We start from the raw sequence: 23,278 nt of genomic DNA, 5'->3' as shown, positions 1-23,278 counted from the left end.
ATAGCACCAACAAGCCTTGTGTACTTCAGTATTTCTTTTTCCCTCAAAATAGCACAGATCTTCCCAGTGAATCTTTTTTAGAAGATAGATCATTTCAAACCCACGTCTAACAGAGGGATGGAGTTCTCAGGAATCCCAGCGCCTAAGGCTATGATGCCAGAATTTGACTAATTCTGATTTTTTTCTTAATGTTATTTACCATTCAATAAAAGATGTAATTCTCTCTCAGTAGAAAATTAAGGATGTTGGAAGTTAAAGGATTCTGTTCTCCTTCAACTAGATTAGATGGGTATCTAAATCCCAGTAATCACAGATGAATGGCTTAGACACTCTGACCAACTACCTCATTGCACTTTTCACTTACTCATTTGATGACCCTGAGTTAGTAAAGACTGCATGCAAACATTCATAGACATATAAGGTTTATACCTTATATGTAATTCCTGTTCCCAGGATACCACAGGAGACAGACTACCAAGAAGCAGCACTCCTCAGGTTACTGATTCCTCCAAAGTATGATTCCAAAATAATATGTAAATTACTGTTTTCAACATATCTGCTTTCCTGCTATTTTCTTGCTCCTGTAGATTGGCATGTTACAGGATAGGCTTTATCTCACAACTATAAATATAACACCTTGACATTAATATAGATTGCACACCAATATGAGATCTGGCAAGAATGGTGCTATCCAATAAATCTGATGAGAAGAGTTAAATTTCTCTCCAAGTACCAGCATTGGCAACTAGGTTTGATTGAAAAATGAGTTGTTCTCACTGGCACTAGAAAGCAGCAGACCTCAAGTATTCATATATCTATAAATAGCTAATAAGAGGCATTGTATATATCATTAAATAATCATGGCAATTATTCTTCATCAATAGGACTAGAGTACCTTGTGTACTGCAGCTGAGTAAATCACTGCAGTTGATGGTTTCCTGTTTTACTCTAAAAAGCAAAGACTGTAAATAATCTAAGCTGTTAGCTGTCACACAACTCATATCATTAATAGAAGGAATATTTATAGAACCCTAAGCAAACCTAATATGACAGAAAAAGGATGAAAGGAAGACAGCAAAGGCATGAATAAAAATATTAGTAGGAGAAATAGCAAGTAATATATTAGAGGGACAATAATAATATCCAACACAATTTTGCATAAGCTTTCTTCCAATCAGCTAATGTGCTCATGCCGAGAAGTTCACTTATACTTGGTTAGATGTTTTGGTGGAAAAATATGTCCTGAGTTCTAGTATTATCAGTTGCTAGGCTGATGTACAAAAGTCTGTTTATCTCAGGATAAGAATAAAATACTTAGGTAAATATTAGTAGTTCTTTGAAATTTTTTTCAGATATAACTTGTACTCAGCTGTTCACAACAGTGTCTGGAAGTAATAGTAGCTTTAAGAAGATAGAAATGAAGAGCCAAAAGTGTAGATTCACATTCATTGGAAATCCAGTCATCTTATATTTTTCTTTCCTGCCATTCTTATCACATATCATGCATCTTCTAATGTGCCTTATGTTTCAAAATGATTTTTGGAACTATAAAAATCACGCGTATGTGCTAGACAGCATAAAGGAGTAGGACAAAAGGGGCTGGCTCAACTCTTTTAAGAAGCTTTTCTGGAAATTGCACAAAACAACTTCTATGTACATTTAATTGGTCAAAAACCTAACTTAAAGGAGGCTGGAAATATAGCAGTTACATGGGCACATTACCATATTTTATAAGATTAGTATTATGATCTCGTCTCTTAGTAATGGCTTAATTCATTATTGTTGACCAATGTATCCTCTAATAACAACTAAAAATATTGGAGGAAAATCAGAAAGAGAGAGAGAGGTACATGCATACACAATATTTGAATGCGTTGAAGAGCTGCTAAGGTAGTGAGGAGTTATGGGACCAAAATCTATTGGAGGAAAAAACCCAGTGATATTAGCCAGAGATTTTGGGCTTCTGAGTTCAAATTCCTAATTCAGTGGCTGAGAAGCTGAATAAAACTTCTGACATATTTGTGGGGATGGTGTGAGACCAAAAGAAATGCCTGATAGACACCGCAGATTTTTGGTTGTGTCCACAGTAAGAGAAGGGTGCAGAGGAAATACTTTAGTCCGTGCATTAAATGAAGCCCATCTTTAAATAATCTCAATCCCTAGTTGGATTAAGATTTACTAGGATTTCTGGTGCTGCTAGCCAACCTGCAGGTCCGAAACTCAAGTAAATTCTTTCTAGAGAAAGATAGTACTATTTAATGCCTTATATTATCTCTATAAGTTTCACACTTAGTGTCTGGATATCAATAAAAAACTACTCACCCAAGATAAGACACGTTTTTTTAAAAAAAAAAGCAGATAAAAGGGTCAAACCCACAGGGACTCCAAATAACAAAGTCATCATACTTATAATTAAAAAAAAACCCAACCTTAATGTGTTTATGGAATTAAACAAAACGTTGAAAATGTCAGTAGGATAGTAAAAACTATAAATAAAAACAAATAAAAATCATATAAATAAAAATACAAATATTGAACCCAAAATCAATAGATAGTTTTATCAACATACTAGACACACACAAAGAGAAAACTAGTGAATGGGAAAACGGAAAAGAAGAGAATATCCAGATAAAGCACAGAGAGACAAATGATGAAAACTACAAAGAGCATACACCCCATATGGAATATGTTGCAAAGATCTAGCATGCATGTAATTGAAATCCAAAAAGGTAAGCAGAAGGGAAACAGGGGAAAGATAGTGACAGTGAATTTTTCCTAAACTGGTGAAGGTTATCAAGGCACACATTTAATAAGAGCAATATACCAAATCAGGAGTATGCCAAGGAAATCTATCAAGAACATCACAATAAAATGGGTAAAAGCCAAAAATAAAGAGAGAATCTTATAAACAGACATATAAAAGTCTATATTTCCTTCAATGGAGCCAAAATGAGAATTACAGCTAACTTTTTAACAGAACCACTGGAAGAGAGGAAACGAGCAAATAGTCTAATTAATAAGTTAAAAGCGTATAATTTCCAATCTTAAATTGTCTATTCCTAAAAAATTTAAAAAGAGAAAATAAACATTTTATTAATAACAAATAGTCATAATTTATTTATTAATAATAAATAAAGTCAGAAGAGGGATAAATAATGTTAAAGTTTTCTAAATACTTTGAATTATCTGGAAGGCAGTAAAGTACTAATTTATATTTGTTAGATGCATTATGTAATCTTTAGTGTACCACCAAAACTATAAAAATATTATATAATAAGCTAATATAGGGCAAAATTAATAATAAAAATGTATTAACTCAACTACAAGAAGTCAAGGAAGCAGAGAAAAAGGAACAAGGACAGACAAATTAAACAGATAATAAATAAAAGATTGAAAATTTTCATATGGATAACCATATTAATTAACAATAAACTAAACATCTTACTTAAAAAGAAAAAAATACTTTATTTCTTAGGGATGCTATAACAAATAACCTCAAATCTCTTGGCTTGAAATAACAGAAATTTATTCTCTCACAGTTCTGGAGGCCCAGTCCTTCCAAATGCTCTAGAGGAGAACTCTTCCTTGCCTTTTCCAGCTTCTGGTGGTGCCAGGGGTTCTTTGGCTTGTGGCTGCATAACTCCAATCTCTGCCTCTGTCTTCACATGGCCTTCTCTTCTTCCTGTATTTTCTACTCTTCTCTCTCTCATGTGGATTCTTCTCATTAAATTTAGGGTCCATCTGGTTAATTCAAGATGATCTCTTCTAGAAATCTTTAACTTAATTACATCCACAAAGATCCTTTTTCCAAAGAAGGTCGCATGAACAAGTATTGGGGGTTAGACTTGGGTGTATCTTTTTGGGAACCACTATTCAACCTACTACAATTGCCAGCCAGACTCAGGGGAAAAACTCATCTCTGTGCTGCTTACAAAAGACCCATGTTAAATATAAAGTTGAAAAAAAAGGAATTTGAAAAGATAATATCATACAAACACTAACCAAAAGAAAGCTGCTATAGCAAAGTTATATCAGATGATTCAAATTTTAAGACGAGAATCATTATTAGAGATAAACAGTGATAATTTCATAATGATGGAAGAGTTCATTCATCAGGAAAATATAATAATTCAAAATGCATATGCACCTAATTATATAGCCCTCAAAATATATAAAGCAAAACTATGCAGAAATAAATAGGAAAACAGATATATCCAAAATTCTGGTAGAAAACTTCTTTAACACAGCTTTCTTAGTATGTGATAGAGCAGTCAAATAAATTCAACCAAATATACAAAATCTGAAAAAGAAATGAACAAACTTGACATACCTGAACAGACTTGAGCACTGAACCCAGGAAAATAGGAATACGTATTGCTTTTAAGTTCACATGGGATTTTTAACAAAATGGATTGTGTGTTAAGCCATTGCCCAATTCTCAACAAATGTCACACTATTGAAATACTAAAGAGTAGGTTCTCTGACTATTTTTCTATTAAGCTAGAATGCACTAACAGAAAATTGCCAGAAATTTAGAAATTAAACGATATGTGTCTAATTAGCTCATAGATCAAAGAAGATATCACAATCAAATTAAAAGTTACTTTTGATTGAATGACAATGAATATTATCATTGCAACCAAAAATATACCACTCAATAATTAAGGAATGCAAACATGTCTTTGAATAGAGGAAATTTATGGCCTTAGACACATACATTAGAAAGTAAGTAAGTCTGGGATGTAATCATTTAAGAATCCAGCCAAAGAATTTTAGAAAGTGACATGAAACAAATGACCCAAAAGAGTAGAAGGAAGGAGATAATAAGGATAGAAGCAGAAACTGACAAAAGAAAATCAAACTTATAATGGGGAGAATCAAAAATCTCGAAGTTTGTTTGTGAAGAAGACTAATAATATGGATGAATCTATGGGAAAACTGAAAGGCAGACAGAGAGAGACTTTATGAGATGGGCCTTTGTGAGCCAGGTGGTGGGCAGCAGAATTGGGATTAGCTCTGAGGTGCTCATTTCTGGAGTTTTTACTTCTATACCTAGTTGATTTTTCATATCCACAGACAGCTGTCTTTTGCTTGCTATTGACATGCCTCTAAAAGTCAGACTAGTTTAATAATGTTGGCCTAGGCTGTTGATTTTTAATATTGAGATAAAAAAGAGTGAAACTGTCCAATGCAAAGACAAACTGAGTGAAAATTATACTTCTTTTAGATTTCCCAGATCTAAATAAGTTCATTTTAGTAGCAGAGTCTTTGCTTCTGGGACAGGTGCTTGGGACGATTCTTGTTAGAAGGAAAAAGAAAATAAGGTTTATTATAGACTTATAGGACTGAATATTCTAAACACAGGGCCAGAGTGAAAAAATGGGTGGAAAGAGAAATCATTAGGATAGTGGCTGATGGAAATCTTGCTGGTCACATTTTTCAGGTCAAACCTATTAAACTATTGCCATATGCATAGATCCAAAGCTTATACTCTTTCTTTCTCAAAATTTTTTCAAGTTTTCTGAGCCAAAGAAATCCTAACTAGATTATGAAGATCACGTAGAACATAGGATAAAATGTTGGTTTCGTTCTAAATGTCAGGGGAGGTCATTGGAAGGGATTTCATTTAAAAGATTACTCTGGTTGTGCGGAGAATAGATTTAGTGAACATGAATGGAAGCAAGGAGACTGGTCATATAGCTATAGCAGTGGTCTCAGTGAATGTACCCAGCAACCACCGGGAGATCATTATGGATAGAACTAGTGGGTCTAAGTGACTCTGACCCCATGGCTATGTCAGATGTGGGGTTAGTCCCTCAGGCTGTGTTCATTAAGCATTCCCTCTCCTAATTATCTTGGGGCAATCATTTTCCCTGTGAAAATGATTTTTGGGAGAACATCTCTTCTTTACTTTTTTCTTAAGCTGAGAGGAATCTGAAAATCAAAAGTTCTTGTGTTTATGGCCAAAAGTAATATGAAAGACATTAAAACTCTTTCAGCTATAAAAATAATTATCCAAAATCAAAGGCATGAAAATGCTGGCTGGCTCTTATAAATGTGTTTTAGATCACGTAAATCTTGTTAAAAGTTGCAATTAGCAATGGATTTCTTTTCCCTGGGAATGCTACATTCAATTTTCAGCTGGGGAAATTTCCTTTCTTTCTTGAGCTCTAGGCAACCATCCCTGTAAACTGTAATTTGTTCTCCTATATTACATGTAAGAATTGTTGCCAAGGTCAATATCTTAGTGATATAAAATGTAGGAAGAATCATCTCCTATGCCTGATATGTGTCCTCTGTCAGGAATATTAGGCTGAAATAGTTTAATAGCAGGTATTATGGAACTAATTCTGCACCTCCTTTTTGATTGTTAGAAAATCGGTAACTCTCATCCATCAAAAATTATTTTCTAATGTAATTTTTTCTCCAACCCTGCTGTAAGGCTCTTAAAATTATTTTAAGAAGCCTAAATTTGCTGCTACATTCATCATGGGATATGAAAGAACTAAGTTTTAACGTTTTTTGTCTGGAGTTCTTAGTCACTGTTTATTGTAAGCCTTTGGGTTATATTTTATTTGTGAAATAAACCCTAAGGCAACTTTGAATAACTTCTATGGACTATTCAGTTATAGGATGAAGAAAGGTCTTTTCCATATTCTTATTTTACAGGTTTCTGATGTGTCCATCTGCAAGACCATGTGCAGTAATTTGTGAGCATGATTTCATCCAGTCATCAATAAGTACTTTACAGCATCCTTACACCAGGCACTGTGCTAGGTTCTAGGCATACAACAGCCAACCAAACTTATAGGATAATTGCTCACAAGAAGCCTTCAGTGTAGTGTGAACAAAAGTCCATTCATCCAAGCTCCCTCACTCTGCTGAGCTCCTCATAAGATGTAGAGAAGATGCCAAGTTCTGCATTTAAGAGTCTTTATTTATTTTGAAGGTGAAAGTCTGATATTTCCTCTGTGGCTTTAGACTTGCACGCGTATTGCCTGTGGGCCTGGTGTCAAAGTTGTGTCTATAAGACACTGGCATCTAGATGGTTTTTAAAGTTTCTAAAAATGTGGCCCCCAGACTTTGACCTTGAGTTCCTATTCTGTGTGGGTCAGGCACTTTAATGTGTGTGTGCGCATATACATGTGCTTGTGTGTTTGCCTGCACACTTTGTGCTTTTGCAGTGTCCCCTAAAAGCAGATTAGTATGACTCATTTACAAATGAAGGAGTTGAGAATGAGAAAATAACTTGCCCCAGTTATTGCCCAGAAAACAACTGGCAAGTGGTGGAGCCAGGATTCGAGCTCAGGACTGTCAGCTTCAACAACCTGCACCCCAACCCCCCACTCCGCCACACCACTGACTCTTTGGCTTCCCACTCTTTCAGCCCCCTTCCACTTGTCCATGTGACATAGGGCAGCTTTCACCTATTTCTCATCCTTAGATGAAAAATTATACTTTTGGTGACTCTAGTTACTTTCTAGTTTTGTCTTTGTTTTTAAGGAAAAAAAAATCAAATGGGAAATTAAATTAAGGTTAGATATTCAACTTAGATTGTATATGTGGGTATTTTTGTGTATATAATGCTTCAAGCTATAGAACTAAAGTACATAAGGCCCCAAATTAAGAATCAAAACATAGTGTTACATACTATATTGTGTTCCCCCATAATTCACATGTTGAAACCCTAATTCTCAATGTGACCACATTTGGATATATGGCCTTTAAAGATGTAACTAAAGCCAAATGAAGTCATAATGGTGAGGCCCTAATCCAATAGGACTGATATCCTTTAAGACAAAGAAGAGACACCAGGGATGCACATGCACAGAGAAAAGGTCATGTGAGGACCCGGTGAGAAGGCGGCCATTTGCAAGTCAAAGAGAGAGACCTCAGGAGAAACTAACACTGCTGACACCTTGATTTTGGACTTCCAGTCTCCAGAACTATGAGAAAATAAATTTCCATTGTTTAAGCCACCCAGTCTATGGTATTTTGTTATGGCAGCCCTAGCAGAATAGTACACATAATAACACTACAAGAAGTAGAAGAAAGAATGGCAACTGTCACTTGGAAGGATCTTGGAGAGAAGGAAGAGAAGATTTTTTTTTTTAATTACAAAAAGGAGGAAATAAGTGGACTAAATAAGGAAGATATAATGTCATGAAAGGTAGCCCAGTAGCATCTTAGTAACTAGTGATAATTAAACGCCTTCACTCACAACATTTAACTAATGTCCTATCCTATGGGTCATTCAGAGAGTTGAGATTCCTCCCTCAGCTCAAGCTCTCTGCACGGGGTTCACAACCACTACCATCCCAATGTGACTACCAAGAGATTGTCATATACTAGATATATGACTTATGCTTTCTCCCCTGACCGTGTAAGTGAACCCATTCCTGACTCTCAACAGTGGAAATGATGGTGGAGTCTCCTGCTTTGAGGGGAGCAGAGGGGACTTGTGGGGCAATTCACTCAGGTACTCTGTCTGGTGTTCAGGTGGACACTCTACCACACAGAAGAGAGATCTCTCTTCCACTTGGATAGTCATCAGCTGAATCTTCTGGCCAATCTTTGTGAAGCCATGGGATGGTTCTCGAATAGGTCCAGTCTCCATTAGACACTATAGAGCTACTGGTTGAAAATTGAATGGTCTGTCCAGCGTGCGTGGTGAGGAGGTCTGATATCTCATTGAATGCCAGGAATCAGTCTTAGTACCTGCAGCCTGCCTCCCAAGGCAGTCCTCATCTATTAGTCATTGTAGACTCAATTTTATCCAATGACAATATCCCTATTAAAATATTTCTGTTCCTTCCACCATGTGCCCCAATGAATTAATTATACCACCTTATTTCACACACAAAATGTGTGTAACAAAACATTAGTGGTGCAATCTATAAGGCACTCACAACCCTCACTTCCTTAAGCCTCAGTCTCTTCACCTGTAAAATTGGGATAATAATAGCTACCTCTCAGAACTGTTGTGAGGATTATGTGAGTCAATATGCTAAGATACTGAGAATAGTGCCTAGTATATAAGTTATCCAATAAATAGAAGCTAATGATATTGCAATTATTCAAAATAGGCATCTAAATTAAGACTTAGGAGAATGATAATAGTAGCAAGATGCCCTACAACTATGGGACACTGTAAAGCCACCTCCACTATTACCAAAGTGGTATTTCCGGGGTGGCAGACTGTTGCTCTGAGCCAGAATGTCTACTCTATCTCCCAGTACACCAGGCAACACCAATTGGTATCCTGGTGGAGGGAGATCCTGCCTCTTGTTCCCCACTCCTTTCATCTCTCTGTAACTAAGGACCAGAGCTAAATGTGGAACAATTCTATTTTTGATTTGCTATTTCAAGGGTGTGAAGACTCCCCAGCAAAATCCCAAAGCTTTATTTCTTCTTTTAAATGCACACTAGGGAATGCTATAGATATCAATAAACATCCAGGAAAGTTTTTTTCTTTCTTTTTTTTTGTTTTTGTGAGGAAGATTAGCCCTGAGCTAACATCCATTGCCAATCCTCCACTTTTTGCTGAGGAATATTGGCCCTGGGCTAACATCCGTGCCCATCTTCCTCTACTTTATACGGGACACCGCCACAGCATGGCTTGACAAGTAGTGCGTAGGTCTGCGCCCAGGATCCGAACCTGCGAACCCTGGCCCCAAAAGCGGAACACACGAACTTAGCCGCTTCGCCACCCGGCTGGCCCCCAGAGGAGACATTTGAGTATACACGATGTAACCTCAGGAAGAATGCATTCTTTCTTAAGGCAGAACTGTCTTCTCATTTCCCTTCTCTAGGGACGCAGTGAATAATGTGTGAGAGTTCAGGAGTAATTAAGAATAATGGCAGTGTCAACCTTAGGACAAGTGATAAATCTTTGTTTATAACTTAGAAATTTTATTAATGTTTAGTCAAAAGACTACTTCTGAGTTGTAACTAAAATATGCTAGAGTAATTCTTTAGCTTCAGAAATGGAGAAACAGACTTGTAAAATATGTTCAGAAATTTCCTCCCAGGAGGCGAAAAGTACGCTTTGATACTCCACAGATTATTCTAGAGTAAGTGCAATTTCAAGGTTTTTCTACAATATTTTATTTATTTTAAATATGCATATGTTCTGAATGCCTACTGTTTGCACTGATGATACAGTCCCTACTCCAGGTACTCATGGGCAGGTGAGATAAAGACACTTACACATAAATAATTACCAAAAACATGTGATCAATACAAAAATAATATTCTACACAAAGTGCTGTGGGAGTACAAAAGTTATGATACTTGAATTGGTCCTTCTAAGAAAGGAAATGATATATCCTCAGCCCTAAAGATTCTGATTTAATTTTGTTGCTGTGGGACCCAGCTTAGATGTTTGTTATTTAAACTCCGATGATGATGTCTATGTGCAGCCAAGATTGAGAACCACCATCTTAAGAGGTATCAGTCCTGCTGAGCTCCCTTATTCTTGGCAGTAGCAGCTTTATGATCTCTCCCAGGGAAAAGGCAATGGAAAATTTTTACCCTGAGGTTTCAGGATTTTAATATGATAGAACACTAGATGCAACAATTCCTGTGCCCTGTGTCTGCACAGAGCTGCCCATGTGGCAGATGGAGGGAAAGGGACTAAAACTAGTCAGATGTATTCAGAGACCAGGACTTTATTGTTCTGAATCTCAGTTACTCATTCTGAGAGAATTGGACACTGCTGACCTATAAAATTAACAAGGACAGAAAATGCTGGAGAGAAATAGGTTAGGACAGTTGTTCTCAAACTTAGGTGGGTATAAAAATCACCTGGAGAGCTTGTTACAATGCATATTCCTGGGCTACAGCCCCGGGCATCTTGTTTCAGTAGGTCTGCAGTGGAGCATAGAAATGTTTATTTTTAATAAGCTTTTTAGGTGATTTTTGTGTAGGAGATCGAAGAACATACTTTGAAAAAAAAAAACTGCACTGGGTCTTGAGGAATCTCAAGTGGTGCAATCACAGAATTTCCTGGATTTTAGATATTTTTAAGAAGATAAAGAAGGGATGGGCAGAAGAGAAGAAGGCTTAGGCATAACAGAAAAGAGACTTTGTACTTGTGTCAAAGTACATCTCCTTTAAAAACAGTGCTTTAGTGTTGGAAAGGGCCCTCAAGCTTATTTGGTCCAATTAAATGTATCCTATTACTTACTTCAGTGTATTTACAGAATACTAGAAATGAACCTGAATTACATCTTGAAGAAATGAATGGTTTTCTGTGGGTTCCTTCAAATCATTGACAGGTATGGGAAGGAGTAAAGTCATTGCAACAGAAAAGAAATTGAATAACCCAGAATCAGATAACCAGTTCTAACCTGCCTGCAATCCCTCTCAGAACTGCTTTCCAAGCAGACCTGAACTAGATGTGCTGGGGATCCTGCTCAGAGGTAGAGGGAAAAGAGAAATTGCAAAGGCTGTGGCAGATATTAGGACTTTACCTCTAGTCTACACCCAGAACCATGTGTCTGGATTGTCATGTTCTGACTCCACAGAACCTGCCTCATCACCAGTTGTGATAAATATGTCATTTTGTGGTAGATACTGTCCACTGGGTTGGCAAAACAGAAAGCATAACCTCCTCAGTGAGTCTTCGATTTACAAAGCTGTATTTCTAACAACTATGGCAGGATTTTTACATACCGCACACAAACAAGGCTGAAGACCGTTCTTTAAGAGGCCTGGAAGTGGGGTAGGAGAGCATATAGGAGGAGAATATAGAATGTCTGTTCCTACCCATGGTTTGTGTCATAAGAAAAGATGTTGTGGGAGACAAACTGGGACTGTTGGTTAAATGGTCTAAAGTCTTCCAAGGGAAAACAAGTGAAACATTCTATTCCTGGTGAAATTTTTATCATGTCATTCAATCAACTAAGGTGGCTGACAGCGGAGTGGGAGGTGAGTGGTGGGCAGAGGATCACAGAACTATAAGACTTGGATGACTCCTTTCTATACCGTGCATTTCACCAAACAAGTCTGAACTTGTTTGGTAAGATGGTGTAGGGACAGAAAAATTTTCTTCTCTCCTAGATTCTTTGGCTGGTCTAATAATTACATTGATATAAGACTAACAGAAGAAAAACCAACAGAAGTTTAATAACTTGTATACCTCCTGTATACCTGAGAAAGATCCAGAACAACTGAGTAACTTTCCGAAACGGCCCAACCCACCACCTTTAAATACCATTTTCAGCTAAAGACAAAAGAAGATGTTGGGATGGGGTGTCAGTTATGGGAGGTTACCAGGAAAAATACTGGAAACAAGAGTAAGATTGTTAAGCAGATTTAAGTCCAAGCCTTCTCCACTGATAACGCTTTCTAGAGATTTAGATATTCTCCTCTTCATGGTACAGAGGGGGAGACACCCTTACAAATAGATATTTCCCTTATAGATGTAAATGTCTCTTACAAGAGGGTAACTTGCACTCAGTTTTCAGAGCTTTACCTGTGTCTGTTGTTTCTTAAAAATGACCAGCTTAAAACAATCAATTTGCCAACGAGGCATATTTTGGGGTGATATATTTTATTCCCTTCAATGTTCAAGTGTACATTGCTGCACAAGTATCCATAATGATGTTTAATCCACTTAGCACTCATCTCCACTGCAGGCTATCTGCCTATTTCATGAATTGTTACCTTCTCACGGCCCCCAAAGTCCTCCATGATGCTCCAACCACCTTCCTGCAGAGTCATGCCCCACTGGATACCTCAGGACACCAGAGCCTCAGCAATTTTAGCTCTCTGCTGTGCCCTGAACATGATAGTATCCTTCATACCCAGGCCATTGTTCTTGATGATTCTTCACCAGGTAGATTACTACTTCCAATCTCCTTCCATTGAAAATTGACTTATTTTTCAGAATCAACCCCAATGATACAATATTCATGAAACTTTTCTTGAATTTTTAATAATTGCATGATTTATATAGCTTCTGTTAGGTAACAGGCATTGTAATAACTGTTAAATATATTATTATTTATCTCAATCTTCACATCCATCCCATAAAGTGAAGTATTATTTTTCTTATTTTAGGACTGCAACTGGAAACTTAGACAAATTTTATTTGTTTACTTCCCAATGTCACCAAGTTTATAAGGGATAACTTGGACTTTGGACCTAGATCAGCAGACACAGAATCAACACTCATCATCATTGTCCTCTATCACCTTTCATTGTTAATCCTCTCTCTACTTATACTTCCCCAAAAGTACTTGTATCTCTATTTAGTACTTATTCCAACTTTGAATATAATTAGTTGGTTGCAGGTCTATTTTCCTTGCTCTGCTACAAGCAATTCTTTCTCATCTCTCTATCCTCCCTCTCAGTTGGAGAAAGAGCCATATCCAATAAATATTTATTGAACTCAAAATTAAGGAACAATGGCTATGACTTTTGCTTCTGCCTGTGATGTAGTAGCCTGTATCAGAGTCACTCACATTAACAGAAATACAAAAGGAAGTCTTTTAGCTAGAAGAAAAATAATCCCAGATGAAAAATGAAGCAAGTTAAAAAAAAAAAGGAGGATGTAAGTAGATCTAAATAAATAGAGACTGTTTAAAACAATAGCAATAATGGTTTTTGAATTTTAGTATCTGTTGCAAGTAAGGGTTGTAAAATCTTTTCATTATTGGGGTAGTGGTAAGAGTAATTATTATACACATTGATAAGACAAGGTAAATGTGGAAGTGAATTAAAGAAATGTATAACAAGCAGACTATTGGAGGGGAAATGGAATGATTTTTAAAATTCATAATTATTTCAAAAGAAGGTAAGACTGAAAAAATATGTAAGCATATACATAACAAAGATTAAGATGTTAGATTTAAGCCCAAATATATTACTAATTAAATTAAAATAGATTAAATTTTCTAATTAAAATAAAAATGATAGAAAATATTTTAAAAAAGAAGAAACTAAACTAATCTCTTATAGTAAGAAATATCTTTAAATATAAGGACATAGAAAAGATGAAAGTAAAAGGATATAGAAAGATAAAAGATACATCAAGCAAATGCTAACCAAAAAGAAAGCTAGTATTGCCTTACTACTACTAAAAAAGGAAGTATTTATGGTCAGAATTATTTCTGAAGTTAAAGAGTACATTTAGTGTTGATAAAAGGGTCAGCCCAACAGAAATATACATTCATCTTAAACTTGTATGCCCTTATTAATAAGTCCTGAAACAATCTATAAAATGAATGGTGGTGATTAGATCACAGTATCTGATTTCTCCTTCTCCTGACTTTTTCAATGATATAATCACGCTTTTCATCAAGCCCATAAAAAGAGCCTAATTCTGAATGTTTCACATTCAAGGTGGCTTCTGTGACTTATTATTAGTATTAATATGAATATTTTATTATATATTCATACATAAATATATATGCACGCACAACGTGTGGAAGAGTGTGTGTGTATGTGTGTGTGTGTCAATGTATAATGCAACCGAGTAAGATGCTAAGTCACATAGGCCAATAAAATGATTCCTATTTGCAAGAGAGCTAAACAATTCGCCCCACCTTAAACATCCTATCTGTGACCAGATGATATATAGGATACGCAGGCCTATGGAATCCCTGGCTTTATATGAATTTCTTTGGGATGGTGACACTAAATTAAGATGATCTTTTAATAATTAATTATTATTTAATAATTTAATAATTAATAATTTAATATTGTTTTATTGGTTATTGAATGGGCAATACATGCACATTGACCAAAATTCAAAAACACAAAAGTGAGTAAAATGAATAGCATGCTTCCCTCCCTATTTTGTTCTCGTCTCTTCAAACACAAACTGCTCTATCAGTGTTCTGCATCCGACTCCCTTTCAGTTCTTGAGTGAGTATCTATCTCCTCTCTGTCCCATATCTTCAACTGTTGCCTCATACTCCCCACATCTCACCAGCAGTTGAGCATGCAAAAATACTTTCCAGTTTTTATCAGAATCAAAGAAACCAAAGCCAAAGCTATAACCATAACAACTATTTTCAAGCTCATATTTCCCTCCAGCTACTTCCATCTCATTTCTTACTCACAGGTGAACGTCTCAAATAAGGGTCTTCACTCTCTTATTCTGCTTTTTCATCTCTCATTCCCTACTCAGCCCACTTGAATATGTCCTTTACTCTTTCCACTCCCGTAAAACTGCTCTCACAAAGGTCAACAATGGCTTTCTTTTTAATAAAGACAACATATGCTTTTAGATCCTCATTTTAATTAATATCTCAAGAGCATGCGAAATATTTGAACACATGCTCCTTTTAAAAACACTTTTCCCTTGGATCTGCTGATATCACAAAGTCGGTTTTCCTCTTTCCAAGCTGCTTCCATTCAGTCTTCATTTCCAGCTACTTTGCCCTACCTTCCTTTTGAATTTCTACTTTGTTTCTTACTTATTGATTTATGAATTACATATTTTTATGGGCTTAATTGTATCCTCTCAAAATTTTTATGTTGAAATCCGAACTTCCTGTACCTCAGATGTGACAGTATTTGAAGATAGGAGTTTTAAAGAGGTAATTTAAGAGATAAAGTGTGGTCATATGCATGAGTCTTAATCCAACGATTGGTATTCTTATCAGAAGTGAAATTTGGACACAGATATGTGTAGGCAGGGAGGAAAGACCAGGGGAGGACACAGTGTGAAGGCAGCTGTCTGCAAGCCAGGGAGAGGGGCCTCAGAAGAAACCAATCCTGCCAAGACCTTGACCTTGGACTTCTAGACTCTGGAACTGTGAGAAAATAAATTTCTATTCTTTAAGCCACCCAGTCTGTGGTATTTTGTTATGGCAGTCCTAGCAAACTAATACACGTACACTAAAACATACAAATTTTGTGTTTAGTGTTATGAAATTTTACACATTTATAAGGTGACATGCAGTTACCACTTAGATAAACACATCGCTGGTTGCCAGTCTCCCACATGGCTCCTCTAAAATAACAGCTAGCTCGATCTCTATTACCACACATCAGTTTTGTTTTTCAGCTCCATGTAGACAATTAAATCGTAGTAACTTTTTGCGTCCTGTTTCTTTTGCTCAAAATTACATCTGTGAAAGTCATCCTTGTTACTGCACACAGTGGTACTTTTTGTTTTCATTGCGTAGCTGTACAGTGGTCCATTGTATGATTACTTCAATGTATTACTTCCCCTGTTTATGGATATTCATATTGGTTCTGATTTTTACTGTTATAAATAATTACATAATGGACATTCTGGCGTATGTCTGTTATGGAACATAGTGCTCATTTCTCTTGGGTTCTTGTACATGTCTTTTATTAAACATGAGCACTGCTTTCTCTAGATAGGTATCTAGGAATGAGATCACTGGATCACAGAATGTATGTATGTTTCTCTTTAACTGGTTTAATCGACCATTTTTCAGAAGCGAGTGTACTGACTCACACTACAACGCATTGTTATCTGAGAGTTTCTGTTGCTCCAGAGGCTCGCCAACAAGAAGTATTTTCTGTCATTTTAATTTCAGCTATTCCGGGTGGGAGTGCAGAGTGTCTCTTTGTGATTCTAGTTTGCATTTGCCTGACTACTAATGTTACTGAGAACCTTTTTTTACCCTCAGCTTTATGAACTACAATTGACATATAGTATTGTGTAAGTTTAAGGTGTACAATGTGATGATTTGAAACGTATATGTTGCAAAATATTTATCATGATAAGGTTACGCTTATTCCTTCTCAAAATATTGTCTTCTACGAAGTACCTGTTCAAGTCTTTTGTCCACTATATAGTGGTTTGTTAGAATATTTCTAATTGATTTGTAGCAGTTCTATCTACATATGTTCTAAATACAAATCTTTTGCCATGTATGTGTGTATTTATGATGTATATGTGTGTATATCATATGCATCATATATATACACACATATATCTGTGTGTATATATTGAGTTTTACTTGTGGTAAAAATTTCTGTTTAATTGATAAATGTGTTTATCAGATATAATACTTCAGATTTTCTATTTCATCTTTTTATCAGTTTAGACAAATTGTGTTTTTGAAGGAATAGATGATTTTATCTAATTTATAAATTATTTCTCATAATGCTTTTTAAAATACCGCAGGATATAGTCAATGTCTAAAAAATGTGTAGTGATTTATCTTTTTTATTAATGTGTACTACATGTCTCTTATACTCCATTTTGTTTTAACATTTCATTTTCCTTCTATGCTTCAATTTGGATATTTTCTATTGACCTGTCCTTGAATTCGTTAATCCTATTTTCTGCTTATCAAGTTTTCTATTAAATCTATGCAGTGACTTTTATATTTCGTATATTTTGCGTTTCAGGATTAGGTAAGGTGAGGGGCAGATGCCCTCAACCATCACAGGATTGAGCTGGGTCAGAGTATGGTTGATGTTTTAGTAAGGGTCAGTTCACTTCTGATTTGTCCTTCTTCTTCATGCAGGGACTTCCTTGACTTTTCACTCAAACTCTGGTGTGTCTCTATTTTCTCATTTCAAAAAATAATGAAGGACATTCAGCTTGGCCCTTCTGATGTTTTGAACTTTGTTCTTTGGCCCCATTCTTTGAAGCTGCAGTGAGGCAAGTGTCTGAAAGAGAGACAAAACATGTGCTTGAGGCAGGCCTCTCCCACTGGCAAGGCTTTGCCTATGAAGCACAGAAAGATTAAAAGAGCTTTTCTTTTGCCTTTTAGAAGATGCTTTCTAGTCCTCAAGCCTACTGATCAGCCTCAGAGCCCCAAAAATCCTGTGGGGAAAATTGGCTGCTCATTCAAGTCTCTACAAGTTTTCAATCTGTAACCTTGCCCATTTGCCTGCCAAGGTCTCACTGATTTTTTTTCTCCCACTTTATTAAATCTGTGTGAACTAAACTTGATACTCAGTCCATGACCAAACTGTGCAAAGGCCCCAGTCTAGAATATGGCCAATGATGTTTAACTCAACTTGAATGGGCTCCCTTGTCTCTGGAATTTCAATTTGTTTGCTCCTCATTGCTTACATGGTGCTCTGGTTTCTCTAAAATATGATTTGTATAATTTATACAGCTTCTACTGTTTGTTGTAGGAGGTAGACTGGGTGGCTGCTACAATCTACTATAGCCTACATGGGAGCAGAAGGCATCTTCTAGGATATTAAAATTTGTGACTTCTTAGGACAAGTGTAGGTGCTCTTTTGTTTCTACATTTTTCTTAGGTGATCTCATCTTTACAATATTTTTACATGTGTCTTGCCAGGCCAGACCTGTCTTTTGAGCTCCATATCATTATATAAAATGGCCTCTATAGCATGCCTATGTTGATGTTACAAAGCACCTCAAACTCTACAAGTCTAGAACGACATACGTGTGTATTATGCCCAACTGGGCCTCTTGCATATTTTGGTGAATAGTAACATCATCCAGCTGTAGTGTTTCCATTTGCTGCCCAGAAGCCTGGGAGTCTTCTTTGGCTTCTCTCTCTCTAACACCTCCAATCTGGGGCACCACCAAGTCTTTATTATTTTACTGCCTAACTATTTCTTGACTCCATCCAATTCTCCATATGTATGCTACCTTCCTCCTAGTCCTTACTACTGTCGTTGCCTACTCAACTTTTGTAGTAGCCCCGTGGTCCTTCCTGCCTCTATTCTTGCTCTTTTCCACTTCATTCTTCAAGGGTGGCAAGCGTTTGCCTTGTCCTTTCAGGCAGCTGTAACAGAATTCCATAGACTGGGTGGCTTATAAACAACAGAAATTTCTTTCTCATAGTTCGGAGGGCTGCAAAGTCCCAGATAAAGTTGAAGGCAGATTCAGTGCCTCGTGAGAGCCCACTTCCTGGTTCTCTCTGTGTCCTCACAAGGCTGAAGGGGTGAAGGAGCTCTCTGGGGTCTTTCTTATAAGAACACTAATCCCATTGCCCTCATGATTTAATCACCTGCCAAAGGCCCCAGCTCCTAATACCATCACAATGGGGATTACGTTTCAACATTAATTTTAAGAGGGGACACAAACATTCAATTGATAACAGTGTTTTTTTAATACCTCATATTTAATGTTTAATGTTTTTTCTCTGCTAAAATTTATTCTTGATTTCCTATTGTTTATAAGAATATGTCCATAATATTTAATAAAGACCTTAAGACCCTGTGTGATTCAGCCTGTATGTATATATGTAGTCTTATTAGCCGTGCTCTCTGCTTTACTGTACTTTACTCTGCGATTTGGGTTTTTTGTTGTTATTGTTGTTAATCCACTTAACTTCTCTTCACTTCAAACTTTTTCTTTTTTTTTTCACATTGAATGATTCACCCTGAGCTAATATCTGTTGCCAATCTTCCTCTTTTTTTTTCCTCCCCAAAGCCCCAGCGCATGGTTATATATCCTAGTTGTAAGCCCTTCTAGTTCTTCTATGTGAGCCGCCACCACAGCATGGCAACTGACAGACTAGTGTGGTTTTGAGACCAGGAAGTGAACCTGGGCCACTGAAGCAGTGAGCGCCAAACTTTAACCACTAGGCCATCAGGGCTGGCTCTCAAAGCTTTCCTCATATGTTGTTACTCTGACTTAAACTCTTTTCTCCACCCTGTATCACCTGGATAATTCCTACTTATTTTTCAGTTCTAAATATAAATGTCATCTTCTTGGAAGAGTCTTTCATGAGTCCATTCTAAGGGTGATGTTCCTTTCTTATACATATTATAGTCCCCTTTACTTCTCTATTGCACTATCGATAAAGGATTTCTTTTTATTTAGAAAATTTCCAACATAAAAGAGAGAATCATATATTAAACTCTGATATACTCATCATCCACCTTCAAAAATTCCCAACTCATAGTCAATTTTATTTTATCAATACATGTACCCCCTCCCTCTGACTATTTTCAAATAAATTCTATAAACATTTCAACATCTATCTTTAAAAGATAAGGATCTTTTAAAATATTATATCATTTATCTCATCTAAAAATCTACAGTATTTACTAATATTTTCATAGTATTATAGATACCTAGTCATTATTTCTACATCAGTTTTCTCTTTCTCTCTCCCTCATCCCAGTTTGTTTATTTGAATCAGGATTCAAATCATGAATGAGAAAATAATTATACATTACAATGGATAAGTATCTCTGTTAAATACGTTTTTGTAAGTAGATTTTTTTGTGTGTCTTGCCATTCATTTGTTGAAGAATCGTGGAGTTTTTTGCCCTGGTAATTCTTCTACACTCTGGATTTTTTTAATTGCACCCTCTTGATGACATTTAACATATTCCTCTCTCCTCTGTATACTCCTTATATTTGTAGTTAGATGTAAAAACTTACTCCTTTTCAGTTTTAATATTCTGGGAAAAATATGGTCTAGGTGGTCTTCGGAACTTTCATCAAGAATCATATTGTTCTGTTTTTCCTTCTTTTTGTGAGCTCAATTTTCATTAATTGTTTCATGCAATCATTTCCCTAGGCTATTTTCATGTATTATATATTTCACAAGGGCAAGAAATACTCCTGTCTTGTCCCTAGTATAATTTCTGGCATAAACAATAAGTTCAATATATCTTTGATTGACTGAGTGAATATGAGTATAGCTTGTTCTTTTAATTTATTGTGCTGTCATATAGTATTTGTCTCCATATGGATTTTGGGTTGCCGCAGTGACAGACTCTTTCATGTAACTTCCTGGGCTGGACTGAAATTTTTGTCACATTATATATCAATGAAATTTTGACTAGATGCTTTCAATCGAGCATATGATTTCACATGCTGTAGAGAACTATCAGCTGGTGAAGTATCTCAAGGCATATAAACCTCTGCAATTTGATCACCCTTAAATCTGATGGTAGTCAAGAATATAATTTCAAACACTTTTCAGCTGTAGCATTTTTCATCCAAACTGCTCTTAATGCCTTATTAATCCACACTGGTGTTGTTGTGACCTCTAAAACCAAACTCTCTGTAACCCCTTGGAACTGAGTTTATGATATGAGAAGTCACTTTGTGGTTTACAGTTTAATATGCTCAGTTAACTCTAATGGTGCTTTTTTCTTTCTTCAGCAGACATAAAGAGTTTCCATGATTGAAATAAAAGTAAACTTTGTGTGTCTTTATTGCTTTTGCTTTATTTTCTATTGTTCAATCCATATGCTGTCAACTTAACACAAACATAATATTTTTTCCAACCCCTATGTTGTACTCTCTGCTTTTCTCCTCTTGGTCTACAAAGAGAGGACCAAGTGCAAAAGAGGTCTACTGCTCTGCTGCTGTAGGTCCATTCCACATTAGGTTGATAAATCATGTAAGCAGAAGTCATTTGTCAAAAATACATTTATCAGAATCAGAATTACTTTATGTGCAGAGATTGCTAGATTGCTTTGCCAACTCTTACTAAATAACTCTTCAAATCCTTATTTGCTAGAAATAGAATACAGAAGGAACATATACTAAAATTCAACAATGTTCTTCTATCTTATAATAGTATGTTGAAGGAAATGTAATTACACCTCATTGCCATATCATAAACACCATTATGTTGAATTCAGTAGTCAAATATGTGCTGACGTATTTCAGAATAGACACAGTAATCAGTGGTAATATTTTATCACCACTCTTGATTTCAAAACAGTGAATATTTTCTAGTCATATCCATAACCCCTTCTTAGGTCTCTCTCCAGCTGATGAAGAGAAAATAAAAATAGTGTTTTCTGATAAAGACAGAATGTTTGTTGTCTCCTGAGTTTCTAATTGAACTCCAGGTACTGATGAACAACTTTTAACTTACCTCTGAAATGTTCTGTTGAGCAATATTTTACCATGTATTTCTGTAAAAACCACTGGGATCTCCCTCTACCCAACCCTTGAAATTAAAATGCATTGGTCTACCTTAAAATTAAAGAAAAGAAAATGTAAAGCCCTCTCAAAAATTATTAGAATGCCTGCCACTGAGGACCGTGATAACAATCCTTCATGTTAACAAATTTGTTACATTAATTTAAGGAATGATGATGAGCACATCCTCTGTGTAAAAACTCACTGGGAAATTTTCTTTCTGTTTCTCTTATGAGACCTGCTTCTGAATCTCTTAAATGTTGTTTAATTTTACGTTTTGTGAACCATATAATTCCTGTGGCTAACCATATTTTCTCTTTGCTTTGTTTATTAGGCAATTGTAAAGCCAAACTGTAGCCCACCTAACATTTGAGCATGATTTTTCACCAGTCTTTTAAATATCTGCCACCCTTATCTTGGGCTAGGATTTATTTTCCTATTTTTTGTTTGTTTACTTTTTTAAAAATCTAGTGTGCTTTAGTGTTATTTATGACAAATAGAAATGTAAATTTGACATTTTATTTTATTGTATACAGTCAGTATTCAAACTAGTTGTGAGAGTATTATATTTTTATTCTATGCTCCATTTCAATTTATTCTATCAAGTCTATTTCTTTAGAAATTTATTTTTCTGTTTACTGTTTGGTGTTTTTGTTCATGATTTGTTTGTATTTTCCTAATTGCTTTATAATTCTTAGTGTTTTTTTGTTTGTTCGTTCATTTGTGCTGTTTTTTAAATCACTTCCAGAGTAGTCTCCTGCATATTTTCTCTGGTTGTTTTTCTGTATCTCATTTCTTATGCTGTCTTACTTTCAGAATTGCTTTAATTTATTGTATGCTGACGGCAGTCATGGTTTTTCTTGTTTGTCTAGCATGTTTTCCATAATTTAGTTTCTTTAATTTCGTGGATGAGAAAGACCCATGGACTCAGTTTGCCTTCTTATTCAGTCTCCTTCAATCACCACTTTTCATTCTGCTGGAGGAGGGAGTCTTTTAATTGGGGATCTGTGTGGCTCTGTCTCTGGACTTTTTGTTCTACTAATCTTTATGTCTACCTTTCACTAATACCACACTGTTTTGACTATTTTAGGTTTCTATTAAGTCATGAAGTTGGATAATGTCCATCCTCCAACTATGTTGCTATTCTTCCAAGACTTTCGTTTTTTTTGTTCTTATGGTGAGGAAGATTGTCCCTGAGCTAACATCTTTGCGAATCTTCCTCTATTTTGTATGTGGAATGCCATCACAGCATGGCTTGGTGAGCAGTGTGTAGGTCTGCACCTGGAATCCAAACCCGTGGACCTTGGGCCGTGGAAGTGGAGCACGCAGACTTAACCACTATGCCACTAGGCTGGCCCCTTGTTTTTGTGTTTGGCTTTCCATATAAATTTTACAGTTTGTTGATATCTGCAAAATAGCTTATTGGAATTTTGATTGGGAATGCACTGGACCCAAGATCAACAT

The sequence above is a fragment of the Diceros bicornis genome, chromosome 6 (genome assembly GCF_020826845.1).
Source record: "Diceros bicornis minor isolate mBicDic1 chromosome 6, mDicBic1.mat.cur, whole genome shotgun sequence".
Classification (NCBI taxonomy): Eukaryota; Metazoa; Chordata; class Mammalia; order Perissodactyla; family Rhinocerotidae; genus Diceros; species Diceros bicornis.
This window is presented reverse-complemented; position numbering follows the sequence as displayed.